Source organism: Castor canadensis, chromosome X (genome assembly GCF_047511655.1).
Source record: "Castor canadensis chromosome X, mCasCan1.hap1v2, whole genome shotgun sequence".
Classification (NCBI taxonomy): Eukaryota; Metazoa; Chordata; class Mammalia; order Rodentia; family Castoridae; genus Castor; species Castor canadensis.
In genome coordinates this window covers 115,614,565-115,628,909 of record NC_133405.1, presented here as the reverse complement: position 1 = coordinate 115,628,909, position 14,345 = coordinate 115,614,565, and the positions used below count along the sequence as shown (strand labels likewise).

The 14,345-nt window shown below is 37.1% G+C and overlaps 1 pseudogene; it reads left to right on the top strand.

Annotated features, from left to right (window-relative positions):
• Positions 1-11,411: 11,411 nt before the first annotated feature.
• LOC109698291 (protein BTG1 pseudogene) lies at positions 11,412-12,441 on the top strand (annotated as a pseudogene).
• Positions 12,442-14,345: the final 1,904 nt, after the last annotated feature.

Below are 14,345 nucleotides of genomic sequence, written 5' to 3'. Positions count from 1 at the left end.
AATTTCATTTTGTGTTATAGGTCTATTCAGGTGATTAATATCCTCTTGGTTCAATTTTGGATGGTTATAAGTATCTAGAAATCTGTCCATTTCTTCAGGATTTTCAAATTTATTAGAATATAGGTTCTCAAAGTATTCCCTGATGATTTCCTGGATTTTTGTGGTGTTTGTTGTTATCTCCCCTTTTGCATTTCTGATTTTACTGATTTGAGTTTTTGCGCTCCTCATTTTAGTCAGGTTTGCCATGGGTCTGTCAGTATTATTTATTTTTTCAAAGAACCAGCTTTTTGTTTCATTGATTCTCTGTATGGTTTTTATTTGTTTGTTTGTTTCTATTTCATTGATTTTGGCCCTATTTTTATTATTTCTCTTCTGCTTGTTTTGGGTTTTGCTCGTTCTTGTTTTTCTAGGAGTTTGAGATGTAGCATTAGGTCATTAATTTGAGATCTTTCTGTCCTTTTAATATATGCACTCCTGGCTATAAACTTTCCTATTAGGTGTGCCTTTGCTGTCCCATAAGTTCTGGTAGGTGGTGTTTTCATTTTCATTAACTTCCAGGAACTTTTTAAGTTCCTCTTTTATTTCATCAATGACCCATTCATCATTGAGCAATGTGTTGGTCAGCTTCCAATTGTTTGCATGTTTTTTACTGCTGTTTTTGTTGTTGAATTCTAGTTTTAATGCATTGTGGTCAGATAGAATGCATGGGATTATTTCTACTTTCTTATATTTGCTGTGGCTTGCTTTGTGCCCTAAGATAAGATAAATTTTGGAGAAGTTCCATGGGCTGCTGAGAAGAATGTATATTGTGCAAAAGCTGGATGAAATAAATACTCTGTAGACATCAGCTACAGATCTATGGTGTGATTTAGTTCTAGGATTTCTTTATTGATTTTTTGTTTGGATGATCTATCTATTGGTGATCTATTGGAGTATTAAGGTCTCCCATGACCACTGTGTTAGAATTTATATATGTTTTTAGGTCCTTCAGAGTATGTTTGATGAAATTGGGTGCATTGACATTGGGTGCATGTAGGTTGATAATTGTTATTTCCTTTTGGTGTATTTCCCCTTTTATTAGTATGGAGTGTCCTACTTTGTCTCCTTTGATCAATGTAAGCTTGAAGTCTATTTTGTCCAAGATAAGTATTGCTACTCCCATCTGTTTTGGGGGGCCACTGGCTTTGTAAATCTTCTTCCAGTCTTTCACCCTAAGCCAGTGGTTGTTTCTGTCGATGAGATGGGTCTCATGTAAGCAACAGATTGTTAGATCTTTTTAAATCCAGTTTGCCAGATGGTGTCTTTTGATGGGGGAATTAAGTCTATTAACATTCAGTGTTAGCATTGATAGGCATGTGATGATTCGTGTCATTTAGTTGTTTTTGTTGTTTAAGGGTTTGATTGTGTGCAGTTGAATCAATGTTACTTCTATTTTCTTGCCTTTTCTTCTCCTGTGGTTTGGTACTGCCTGTCCTTTCATGGTTTTGTTTGCTTTCATTATCTGTGTGCAGAATTCCTTGAAGAATCTTTTGTAGTGGTAGCTTGGTGGTCATATATTGTTTTAGTTTCTGTTTATCTTGGAAGACTTTTATTGCTCCATCTATTTTGAATGATAGTTTTGCTGGATAGAGTATCTTAGGGTTGAATTTATTGTCGTTTAATGCCTGGAATACCTCACTCTATGCTCTTCTTGCTTTTAAGGTTTCCATTGAGAAATCTGCTGTGATTTTGATTGGTTTACCTTTTTATGTCAGTTGTTTTTTCTCTCTTACAGACTTCAATATTCTTTCTCTATTCTCTTGTTGTTTTAATGATAACATATCATTGGGTAGTTTTATTTTGATCAAGTCTGTTTGGTGTCCTGGAGGCTTCCTGTACCTGAATGGGCATAGTTTTCTCTAGATTTGGGAAATTTTCTGTTATTATTTCCTTGAATATATTACAAATTCCTTTTGCTTGCACCTCTTCTCCTTCTTCAATGTCCATGATTCTCAGGTTTGGTCTTTTGATGGAGTTGGTGAGGTCATGCATATTCCTTTCACAGGTCTTTGGTTGTTTGACTAATACCTCTGAGATTCTGTCTTCTGCTTGTTCTAGTATTCTGGAGTGGCCTTTCATTGTGTTTTGTATTTCTGTTTCATTCTTTTTTCTGAGGTTTTCCATATCATGTGTCACTTCCTCTTTAATATTGTCAATTTTTGTCCTTAATTCATTCATCTCTATTTATGGTGTTCTCTGTTTCACTTTGGCATTTATTTAGGGCTCCTATGAGTTCATTTATTTGTTTTTGTGTCTTCTCATATTCTTTATTTTTGTTGTCTTGGAATTTCTTGAGTGCTTCCTGTATGCTTTGGTTGACCATGTCTAGTAACATCTCCATGAGATTGTCAGTGAGTATTTGCAGGAATTCTTTTTTCAGGATGTTCTTGTGAGCTTCGTTGGGTTCCTTGGCATAGTTTATCTTTGTTTTCTTGGAGTCTGGAACTGGGTTTCTGTTTTCTACATTTCCTTCTGAATCCTGTATTAATTTATTTTTAGGGGGAGAATGGTTTCCATCCCTTTTTTGTCTTCCCATCGTTTCCCTGGGTGCTGTTTCTGTCCCTGGTTTTGTGTAATTTAGTATTAGCTAACTTACAATAGTAAAATGAATAAAACAAAGAAAGAAAGAAAAAGAAAAAGATAAAACAAAGAAAGAACCAAAGAAATCAACAGGGAGAGGTAGTGGACAAACAAACAGGGAAAAAAACAAACAAACACATAAAAAAAATTCCAGGTTCAGGATCTATAGAATTTCAGTCTTAGTAATTCTGGTGTTACTCTTTCAGCAACCAGTCTGGGTGTTGGTATTGTAGCAGAAGCTCTCTTAGTCTCACCAGGTTTTTGGGAAGACACACCAGGTTTTTTTCCTATCTTTCAGTGGCAGCTGCTTAGTCAGTTCCTCCCTTAATGAGGTGTGGCTTGTCCTCAGGTTCTGGAGATCAGCTCTGTGGCCCAGTAGCTGTCCTGCTTTGGAGTTGGGTTTTCACTCTGTTGGTTTACTGGGGCTTGTTTCTTTGCCTCGTGCCCTTTTTCTCGGGCAAGGTCAGAGATCCATCAGCCAGCTCTCTGCTGTCAGTGTGTTATGTTGATTTGCTGACTGTTTTTCAACTTTGCAATGTCATTTGACTTTGGATGCTGCTCACTGTCTCAGGAGATGAGCTTTGTAGGTTGCTATCTGCCCTATTTCAGGCAGTGACTTATCACCTACCCACTCTTAGCCTGTCTGCCTTTCCAGTCTTTATTTCCTGAACATTCACATGGAGATCAGCTCCTTGTTTCCCCCCTCTTCTCTGGTGCCCCCTGCCCCCTTTGCTGAGTATCCTTTCCAGTTCCTTATTTATTATTAAGATTTTTTTGCAATATAGGGGTCAGTCTGCCCAGGGGGCTGTGGTAGATTATCCCAGGGGTAACTGTGGGAATACTTGCTCACCTGTTGGTCTGCAACAGGTGAAAACCTGTTGGAAACCTGCATCTCCAAAGCAGGTTTGGAGCCAATGTCTGGTGGCATGGGTGCCCTCTTTTTTTCTCAGTGTAATGTGGCATGGAGAGGCTTTGTATGGGCTGGGGGTTCAGGGTGTCGGAGTTTTGATTCTTCTTGGTGATTTTTTCTGCCAAGTGTGGCTCCATAGTCTCAGCAAAATTTTTATTTACATGCCAGGTACCACAACAGTAACAGAAAATTGCTGTTTTCTGGGGTTTTGTTTTTTTTACTTTTTCACTTTTTTTGTTGTTGTTTTGGTTTGGTTTGGTTTGGTTTTTTTGTTGTTTTAATGGAGTGTGCTAGATGTCTCTATAATTTTGTTCAGATGACTGCAGAACCTGGAAAAGCTGTTGCTGCTATTGATGCATAACATACTGCTATTATTGGTCTTTTTATATAAATATAAATATATATATATATACATATATATATAATTTGAATTTTTGGAAACTTTAGCTGTGCTGTCAACTTTGGAAAAAAGTATCCCGGTTTACTGTGTTGAGTTGGCATTGTACAGAAATTAATAGCCATATTGGTCTAGAAACGTTAAACTTAATTTTTTTTTCCATTTGTACAGGGGTAATGCACTGTATTAAATATGTAAGGTCTTATCTATGTGGGTTTGATTACAGAAACTAATAAAGTATTCTCTAAATAATGAAAAAAAAATTTTTATTTACAGAGCTCACACTGTCTGCTTCTGTCCTGTAGTCACCATCTTGGATCCTCCTTCAAATTCTTTATTTTACTTTTTTAATTTTGTTGGTTGGGTATACATTGTGGCATTTACCAACGTTCCTACAATATATCAAATATATCATACTTGCATGCACCCCTCCACTATTCTCCTTCAATTTCCATTCCTTCTTCTGGGAATAACTTCAACAGATATCATTTTTCCATTTACATTAATGTGTACACAGTGTTTGCACCATATTCACCCTCCTTCACCATTTCCCCACCTCCTCCTCACTCCCACTGGTACCAATCCCATCTCACAGGACCTGTTCCACCTCCTATCTCTCTGATTTTGTGGAAGAATTAAAAACTGACATTTTTGGTTGTTCAAGATAGCTACACAGGGAGTTTCTTGTGGTACTTCCATGTATATATGTATTATAACCCAATTTGATTCATCTCTTCTAATTTTCTTCTTTCTACTTTAATTCCTTTCTTATGGTGCTTTCAGCCAGTTTAAAAAATTCTGTACTCATTCTTGTATAGAGAGTACACTTACCATATTCACATGCTTAACTTCATTCTTTTACCCTCCCATATGTGACCTCCTTAGCATGACCTGTTTTTCATAGAATTGCTGAATTTGTATTAGGTCTATATTCTGCATATGAGAGAAAACATGTGGCTTTCGACCTACTGCACCTGGATATCTTCACTTAAAACAATATTCTCCAGTTCCATCCATGTAACTGCACAGGAAAAAATTTCATTTTTCTTTGTGGCTGAATAAAATTCCATTGTAAGTAAATACTAGATTTTCTTGATCCATCCATCACTAGTGGGTCATCATAGCTTATCTATTGTGAATAATGCTGCAATAAACATAGGTATGCAGGTGACTTTATTGTAACTTGACTTACATTCTTTTGGATATATCCTTAGGAGTGGAATTGCTGGATCATATGACAGTTTTATTTTTAGTTTTTTGAAGATCCCACATGCTTTTTTCCATAGTTGTACTAACTTACATTCCCAAGAGCAGTGTATGAGGATTTTTTTTTCCTCACATTCTTGCTAACATTTGTTCTTACTTGTGTTCTTGATGATAATCATTCTAACAGGAGTGAGGTGGCATCTTAATGTGGTTTTGATTTACATTGTCTTTAGGCCAGGGATATTGAGCATTTCTTCACCTACTTTTCAGCCATCTGGACTTCTTCCTTTGAAAAAGCTCTATTCAATTCTTTGGCTCATATCTTCATTGGGTGAGTTCCCTGTGCATTCTGGTTATCAATACCTTGTTAGATAGATAGCTGGCAAAGATTTTCTTCTACTCTGTGGGCAGCCTCAACAATTTAGAGATGATTTCTTCTGCTGTGCAGAAGCATTCTAATGGTACCAATTTCATGTAGTCCCATTTGTCAATCCTTTCTCTTAGTTTCCAAGCCTTTTGAGTTCTATTGAGGACGTCATTGCCTATGCCTATTAATTCCAGTATATTCCCTGCTCTTTCCTGCACTAGCTTCAAAGTTTCAGGTCTAATATTAAGGTCTTTGATCCACTTTGAGTTGATATTTGTACAAGGTGACAGACATGGATCTAGTTTCAGTTTTATGTATGCAGATATCCAGTTATTGAGCAACATTTGTTGAAGAGGCTATGTTTTCTCTATTGTATGTTTTTGGCACCTTTGTCAAAAATCAGGTAGGCATAGCTGTGTGGATTCATATCTGATCTTTTATTCTGTTCCACTGGTCTTCATATCTGTTTTTGTGCCAGTACCATGCTGTTTTTGTTGCTACAGCTCTATAGTGTAGTTTGAAGTCGGGTATTGTGATACCTCCAGCATTGCTGGTTTTGTTTAGTATTGCCTTGGTATTCATGGTCTTTTGTGCTTCCAAGTGAACTTTAGGGCTGATTTTTCAATCTCTGTGATGACTGTCATTGGGATTTTGATGGGAATTGCATTGAAACTGTAGATTGCTTTTGGTAATACTGCCATTTTCACTATGTTGACTCTACCAATCTATGAACATGGTAGATTTTTCCACCTTCTGTAGTCTTCTTTGATTTCTTCTTCAATGGGTTATAGTTTTCCTTGTAGAGGTCATTCATATCCTTTGTTATGTTTATTCCTAGGTATTTTTTAAGGCTATTGAAATGTATTTGTTTTCCTATATTCTTTCTCAATCTGTTCATTGTTAGTGTGTAGAAAGTCTACTGATTTTTGTAAATTGATTTCATATTCTGCTACTTTGCTGAAGTTATTTATTTTGGTGGGTTTTGGGGAGGTATTTTAGGTATAGGATCATGGGTAGTTTGACTACTTCCTTTTCAATTTGCATTCCTTTTATTTCTTCTTCTGATTGCATTGCTCCATCTAGAAATTCCAAGACCTGGTTGAATAGGAGTGGAGAGAGTGGATACCCTTGTCTTGTACTTGACTTTTGAGGAAATGGTTTCAGTTTTTCCACATTTAGTATGATGTTGGATATAAGCTTGTCCTATATAGCCTTTGTTATGTTGAGGTGCATTGCTTTTATTCCTAGTTTCATCAGAGCTTTTATTATGAAGGGATATTGAATTTCATTGAAGGTTTTTTTTTTACATCTATTGAGATGATCATGTTGTTTTGTCTTTGCTTCTGTTAATATGCTGTATTATATTCAATGATCTACATATGTTGAACCATCTCTACATCCTTGAAATGAAACAGACTTAATCATGGTGTATGATCTTTTTGATATGCTATTGAATTCAGTTTGCCAGTATTTTATTGAGGATTTTTGCACTGATGTTCATTAAAGAGATTGGCCTTTAATTCTCTTTTTTGTTGTGTCTTTATCTGTTTTTGACATGAGTGGGATGCTGGCTTCATGGAATGAGTTTGACAATGTTCCTTCCCTTTGAATTTCATGGAAAAAGTTGAGGAGTATTGGTATTAGTTCTTCTTTAAAGGTCTGGTAGAAATCTGCAGTGAATCCATCAATTCCTTCACTTTTTTTCTTGGGAGACTCTTTATTGCTGCTTCAATTTCCATGCATGTTATACATCTGTTTAGGTGATTAATATCCTCTTGTTTCAGTTTTGTATGGTTATATGTGTCTAGAAATTTGTCCATTTCATCTAGACTTTCCAATTTATTTGAATATAGGTTATCAAAGTAGTCCCTGATGATTCCCTGGATTTCTTTTGTGTTTGTTGTTATGTCCTCTTTTTCATTTCTGATTTTATTCATTTGGTCTTTCCTCCTCATGTTAGTCAGATTTGCCAGGGGTTTGTCAATTTTGCTTATCTCTTCAAAAACTAGCTTTTTGTTTTGTTGATTCTTTGTATGGTTTTCTTGGTCTGCAATTCATTGATTTCAGCTCTTATTTTTATTTCTCTTCTGCTTGTTTTGGTTTTAGCTTTTTTTTTTCTAAGAACTTTAGATGCAGCATTAGGTTGCTTATTTGAAAACTTTCTATGTTTTTAATATATGCACTCATGGCTATAAACTTTCCCCTTAGGACTCCTTTTGCCATGTCACATAGGTTCTGATTCATTCTCATTAAATTCCAGGAAATTTTTTATTACCTCTCATATTTCTTTGATAATCCACTGATTATGGAACAACATGTTGCATAGCCTCCAGTTGTTTGACTATTTTCTGTTGTTTCTTTTGTTGTTGAATTCTAGTTTTCTTGTGTTGTGGTCAGACAATATGCAAGGGGTTATTTTAATTTTCTTATATTTGTTTAGACTTGTTTTGTAACATAAAATATGGTCTATTTTGGAGAAGGTTCCATGGGCTCCTGAAAAGAATGTACATTGGGCAGAATGGAATATTCTGTAGTCATTTGATTCTAGAGTTTCTTTGTTGGTTTTATTTGGATGACCTATCCATTGGAGACAGAGAAGTATTAAGTCTCCCACCACCACTGTGTTTGGATCTATCTGTGTTTTTAAGTCCAGTAGTGTATGCTTAATGAAGTTGGGTGCACTGACATTGGGTGCATATAAGTTAACAATTGTTACTTCTTCTTGATGTATTGTTCCTTTTATTAGTGTGAAGTGACCTTCTTTGTCTCTTCTGACTAATTTAAGTTTGAAGTCTACTTTATCTTATATAAGTATTGCTATGCCTGCCTGTTTTGGAGGAGCATTAGCTTGGTAAATAATCTTCTACCCTTTCACCTTAAGGCAATGTTTGTTTCTGTCTATAAAGGTGGGTTTCTTGTAAGCAACAGATTGTTGGGTCTTCCTTTTTAATTCAATTTGCCAATCAGTGTCTTTTGATGGAGTAGTTGAATCTGTTAACTTTCAGTGTTAATATTGAGAGGTATATGGTGATCCTGACATTTACTTATTTTGTTGTGTAGGGATTTGTGTGTGTGCAAGTAATTCTATGCAACCCTCTGATTACTTGCCTGGTCTTCTCTTGAGATTTAATCATTTCTATCCTTTTGTGGCTATTTTTTTTCATCTTCTGTGTAGTATTCCTTTCAGTATGTTCTGTAGTGGTGATATAGTGTTTATGTTTTGTTTTGGTTACTGTTTATACTGGAAGATTTTTATTCCTCCTTAAATTTTGAATGATAGTTTTGCTGGATAGAGTATCTCAGGGCTCAAATTGTTTTCTTTCAGTGCTTAAAATTCTTCACTCCATTCCCTTCTTGCTTTTAAAGTTTTGTTGAGATAGCTGCTGTTACTTTGATGAGTTTACTTTTATATGTTATTTGATTTTTCTCTCTTACACTCTTCAGTATTTTTTCCTTATTCTTTGTGCTAATTGTTTTAACTATATCATGCTGTTGGGAGGCTCAGTTTTGGTCATGTCTGTTTGGTGTCCTGGAGGCTTCCTATACCTGAATTTCTTTCTGGATTTGCAAAAATTTCTGCTATTATTTTGTTGAATATATTATGTATCCTTTTGGCTTGTACCTCTTCTCCTTCTTCAGTACCCATGATTCACAAGTATGATCTTTTGATGGAGTCACAGAGCTCTTGTATATTCCTTTTGCAGCTCTTGAGTCTTTTGTCTAAGAATTCTTCTATTTTTCCTTCAATATCTATTTTGTCCTCCAGCCCTGGAATTCCGTCTTCTACTTGTTCTAGTCTGTTGGAGTGGCTTGTAACTGTATTTTTTATTTTATTTAAGGGCCATTTTATTTTCAGATTTCCTTTTGATTTTTTTTTGAAAGTTTCCATATCTTTGCTATACTCCTCTTTCATATTTTGTTCTGTCTTCTTTGATTCATGTATCTACTTTTTTAGTAATCTTCTTGCCTTCATTTTGGAGCTTGTTGAAATCCTCTCTGAGTTGATTTAGTTGCTTCTGTATGTTTTCAAGATTTTTATCCATGTTCTCTTGATATTCATTGAGTTACTCTTGCATGTTCTCTTTAAGCTCTTCTTTAAGCTCATTGAACATTTTTATCATCATTCTTCTGTTGTCAGTAACTGGGGTTAATCCCCTTCACTTTCTACCATATCCTCTATTATGTTATTGCTAGTCTTTTGTGGAGTTGTATTCCCCTGCCTTCTTTTTCACCCTATGTTTCTATTTTGTTCTTTGCTCCTGTGTTGTTGATTAGTTATTTGGGGATTTTAATCACCTGCTAACTTTCCTTGACTTAATTTCTATGCTCTGACTAGCTTAGCTGTTAGCTAGATTGTTGTTGTATTTCTGTTCCCTGACCTGAAGTTATAACTTAGCATTAACAAATTCACAAGTTTAATGTCAAACCAGTTATTTACATATTATATAAGAAACCCCTTGATGATATTATCTATCAACATCAGGTATTTAGGAGATAACAGTTGCTTAGATAGAGATAGATAATTAGATAATTTAAAAGATGGCACTAGAAGAGCAGGAAAGAAGATGGAGAAAAGTGTGAAATGTGGGGGCTATAGTGTAATAAGGCCCTAATATGTGTAATGGTGTAGTTCAGTCATTGGGGGGTAGGGTGCTTTCATCAGGGATTGCAGAGGGATAAGAAGGATGGGGGAAATATGTATAGTTCGTATAACAGAGTATTCAGTGCATGGTTAGTGTGGAGGAGATAGGGAAAGTGAGGGGTAGGGAAGAGGAAGGGAGGAATAAAAGGAGAAGAGAATAAAAAACAAAAGAAAAAAGTAAAAATTACAAATGGAAGAGAGAAAGGAAAGTGGAGCAACAGAAGGCTAAGCAAATTGATATTTGGACAGACTAGGAAAGGGAGAGAGGTAATAGTAAGTTGAAAAATGAAAAGAATAAAAATATAAATGAAAATACTTAATAAAAAGTCAGTTCAATGAGTGTTCTGGACCCTTTCTTCTGATTTCAAATCCAGATGCTGACACTTTTGGCAGGGTCTCTTTCTTTGTCTCTGTTCCTTCTTAAGGTTGGTATGTTGGACTGTGTAGCAGTGGATGTTGCCCCTTCCTATTGGGCAGCTTTGAGTGTTTGATCTTAGGTTTTCTTGGTGGGATGGGCCTCCTGGTGCAGATGGGTTCTCCAAAGTTGTCCTGAGATGAACTGGTCTGTGAGTAGTTACCAGGCCCTACCACCCACAGGGTGGGGCTGGGAGCCAGAATTGACTTTTTTGGCTCACTGCTTTTCTCTTTGAAGTTTGTGCTTACTACCAGTTTCTCCAGAGTGGAGAAATATTTTGTTTTCAGCAGACAGTAGCTATGCTGTCTTGCCCATAGTGGGGACTTTTAATGAAATTGGATGAATGGATTAAGGAAATGTGATTTTTATATACAATGGCATTTTACTCAGTCACAAAGAAGAATGAAATTTTTTCATTTGCAGGTAAATGGATGAAACTAAAGAGCATCATCTTAAGTTAGCCAGATTCAGAAGGTCAAAAGCCACATGTTTTCTCTCATACATAAAATATAGACCTTATACAAATATAACAATATATTTCGCCCCTTGGAGCTGGAAATGCAACTCTTGGGGTCTTCGGAGGCTACAGAGCTGGAGGCGGAGGCGGCTGGGGAGGTCCGAGCGATGTGACCAGGCCGCCATCGCTCGTTTCTTTCTCTCTCCTGCCGCCTCCTGTCTCGAAAATAACTTTTTCTTACTCTAAAGAAAGGGGAAAAAAAAGTAGCCAGTCCGCTCCTCATACCCTCTTTTCCTCGCAGCCTTCTGGTCTGTGAGGGAGCCCGGGGTGGCCGCTCCACTGTCGGGGCCGCGCCGCCGAGCCCTGGCCACCCCGGGCCGCCCCCGTCCGCCGCCCCCATGCATCCCTTCTACACTTGGGCTGCCACCATGATAGGCGAGATCACCGCCACTGTGTCCTTCATCTTCAAGTTCCTCCGTACCAAGGGGCTCACGAGCGAGTGACAGCTGCAGACCTTCAGCCAGAGCCTGCAGGAGCTGCTGGCAGAACATTATAAACATCACTGGTTCCCAGAAAAGCCGTGCAAGGGATCAGGTTACCGTTGTATTCACATCAACCATAAAATGGATCCTCTGATTGGACAGGCAGCCCAGCGGATTGGACTGAGCAGTCAGGAGCTGTTCAGACTTCTCCCAAGTGAACTCACTCTCTGGGTTGACCCCTATGAAGTGTCCTACAGAATCGGAGAGGATGGCTCCATCTGTGTGCTGTATGAAGCCTCACCAGCAGGAGGTAGCACTCAAAACAGCAGCAACGTGCAAATGGTAGACAGCAGAATCAGCTGTAAGGAGGAACTTCTCTTGGGCAGAACAAGCCCTTCCAAAAACTACAATATGATGACTGTATCGGGTTAAGATATGGTCTATGGATGGATCATCTTATAATGGATGGATAAAATTTGATTTTTGCTTTGGGTGGGCTCCTCTTGGGGATGGATTATGGAATTTAAACCATGTCACAGCTGTGAAGATCTGGCACAAGATAGAATGGTAAAAAAAATTTTTTTTTAAGTAACAGTGCCATAGTTTGGACAGTACCTTTCGATGATTGAATAGCCTGTGAGTCCAAGTAAATGATAACTTTATTTGCTAGGAAGTGAAGTCCTAGGGCGGTTTCAGTTTCTCCCAGACATGATATCTAAATTTTTATATCAGTCCCTTTAAGGAAAATCTGTATTTCAAAGAACTTTCTCTGCAGTAGATCTCGCAGAGGAATTTGCACTATTACACTTGAAATTGTTATCAATTTTTGGCAGCTCAGTAGAAAAGCTCAACGTTTTAAACATGGTAGTACTGGAAATTTTACCACAAGACTTTTACCTAGCACTTAAATATGTATAAATGTACATAAAGACAAACTAGTAAGCATGACCTGGGGAAATGGTCAGACCTTGTATTGTGTTTTTGGCTTTGAAAGTAGCAAGTGACCAGAATCTGCCTTGGTAACAGGCTTTTAAAAAGACCCTTTTAAAGACACTGTCTCAACTGTGGTGTTAGCACCAGCCAGCTCTCTGTACATTTGCTAGCTTGTAGTTTTCTAAGACTGAGTAAACTTCTTATTTTTAGAAAGTGGAGGTCTGGTTTGTAACTTTCCTTGTACTTAATTGGGTAAAAGTCTTTTCCACAAACCACCATCTATTTTGTGAACTTTGTTAGTCATCTTTTATTTGGTAAATTATGAACTGGTGTAAATTTGTACAGTTCATGTATATTGATTGTGGCAAAGTTGTACAGATTTCTATATTTTGGATGAGAAATTTTTCTTCTCTCTATAATAAATTGTTTCTTATCTTGGCATTTAAAAAAAAACAAATATAACAATATTATGAAAAACTGATCACACTAAGGGATGTCACATACAAGACAGGTAGGGTAAAGGAAGGAAGCTAAGAAGATGAATATGATCAATATACTCTCTATATAAGAATGACTATAGAATTCTTAAATTGGCTGAAACCACCATAAGAAAGGGAATAAGGTAGAATGAAGAAAAATAGAGATGAACCAATTGGGGTTATAATATATGTAAACATGGAAATATCACAAGGAAACTCCCTGTGTAACTACCTTTATCACAAACAAACACAAAATGTCATTTTATTCTCTTTTTTTCTACAAAATTAGAGAATAGGAAGGCAGAACAAGTCCTGCAGAAGTGGGGGGTGGTTGGTACCAGTGAAAGTGGCTAGATGGTGGGGAAAGGGGGTAGGAGGCTGAATCCAGTGCAAAAACTGTATTCACATGTATGTGAATACAAAAATGATACCTGTTGAAACTATTCCAGGAATTGGGGGAGAGTGAATAAACGAGAACAGTGGAGGAGATGAATTCAAACACGATATATTTGATACATTGTAAGAACTTTTGTAAAGGCCACAATGTGCTCCCACACAGCACAAGAATAAAAAATAGAAATTGGGTGCACCAATGCTTGGAACATAAAAATTTTTTATCATTATACTGTTTTGATGGAATCTTCCCTTTACCAATAATGTAGCAACCTTCTGTATCTCTTCTAACTAATTTTGGCTTGAGGTGTACTTTGTCAGATATGAATATAGATATTCCTGTTTTCTTTCCACTTGCAGGGTATATCATTTTCCATCCTTCACTTTCAGTCTGTGTGTGTCTGCCACTTTGTGTCTCTTGCAGATTGCAAAAATAGCTGGATCTTGTTTTTAATCCAATCAGTCTGTCTCTTTCTTTTGATCAGAAACTTAAGACCATTTTCTTGTATGGTTAAATGAGAGGTATTTACTATTTCCTATAATTCTGTTGGGTTTTTTCCCAGGTTGGTTCAAGACATAAACAGCTTGCTCTCTTCTCAAGCAAGGTTTACAGGTTTCTACCCAAGTCTGTTGGGCTGCTACTCTGGTTGCCAAGTGGCACCTGGCACATAGCTAGCTCTCCCCACCCAAGTACATGGGACAGAAACCTCAGGCCTGTAGTGGGTTCTAGGTATTCCCTGAAAAGTTTTCACTCTCCACTGGGTTATGTAGGGTGGAGAGTTCAGGGTATGGGGCAGCTTCAGAGTTGTCTTGCATGAGATTTCCATTTTGGTTCTTTCATAAAGTTAATGTTCAGTATTTCTGGGTTTCTCCTGCCCCCCTAACTCTGTCCTTTACTCAAGAACACTTCTGCCTTTCGAATTCATCCATCTCTTCTTGTACCCATGTACCTGAGGTTCTGTTTCAAATTTGTGGAGGTGCAGGAATGTGGTGGGTATCTCTAATCTGTTCTTTTTCCTCCCATCAGACAGCTTTCTAAAAGTCA